This window comes from Babylonia areolata, chromosome 1 (assembly GCF_041734735.1).
Source record: "Babylonia areolata isolate BAREFJ2019XMU chromosome 1, ASM4173473v1, whole genome shotgun sequence".
Classification (NCBI taxonomy): Eukaryota; Metazoa; Mollusca; class Gastropoda; order Neogastropoda; family Buccinidae; genus Babylonia; species Babylonia areolata.
Window position 1 is genome coordinate 18,395,458 of NC_134876.1, and position 811 is coordinate 18,396,268.

Genomic DNA, 811 nt, shown 5'->3' on the forward strand with positions numbered 1-811 from the left:
CTATCCCCGTCCCCCAACCCCCTCCACCACTACCACTACCACTACCACCACCACTCAACCCCTGCACCGCCTCCCCCCCCCCCCTTCTCCCCTCCTCCCTCCCTCCATTCCTACCACCGACAACCTCTCTCCCCCACCCCCCACGCCCCCACCACCTCTCCCTCTCTCTCTCTCTCTCACTCCCTCCCCGGCGGAACGAAACCGCACCGACCCAGACAGCGCTTCACAAAAGTCTGTTTTCACTCGTCAGGGCCAGACGGGGAAAGGTTGACTTCTGCTGAAAGAGTACACAGAGACACAGAGAGAGAGAGAGGAGAAGAAGAAAGAGGAAAAGGAGTATATCGTTATTAATTTTTTTCCCACCAACGACGAGCATACTTACTTTACTCTCTTAACTTTTAACTTACTCGACTCCGGAGAACTAAAACTACAGGTATTTTTTGCTCCCTGCGGTGTTGTGTAGTAGTGTGGTGTGGAGTGGTGTTGCTGTGTTTGACGGAGTTTAGAAAAAGTTTGGGTTTTTTTTCTCTGACTTAATTTTCGGTGTTTTCTTGGGGTTTTTTTTTTTATATAATAAAAACAAATTTAAAAAAAATTGACACCAGCAAGGTTATATATCCGACCTTTCAACAACAACAACAACAACAACAGCAACAAAGTGATAGAGAAAAGAACTTGAAAGGGGGAAAAAAAAGAAAAGTTTCCTATATATGTGTGAACTGTTCGCACGACTGTGAAATCTGTTTCTTGTTGTTTGTGTTTTGGCGGGGATTGCGATGTGGATGTTGTTCTGGAAACATATGGTGATCGG

The 811-nt window shown here is 46.2% G+C and overlaps 1 protein-coding gene across 4 annotated transcripts in view; it reads left to right on the forward strand.

The window, feature by feature from the left end:
- The first annotated feature begins 224 nt into the window (after window positions 1-224).
- The window catches only part of LOC143280310 (uncharacterized), a 29,425-nt gene continuing 28,838 nt past the window's right edge, over window positions 225-811 (forward strand). For 3 of the 4 annotated variants that reach the window (XM_076584956.1, XM_076584952.1, XM_076584944.1), the window contains exon 1: window positions 225-433. The gene's annotated coding sequence lies outside the window, so the exon portion shown is untranslated. Of the gene's footprint in view, window positions 434-723 lie in introns of those variants that run through there. The other variant, XM_076584958.1, reaches the window with a different exon arrangement.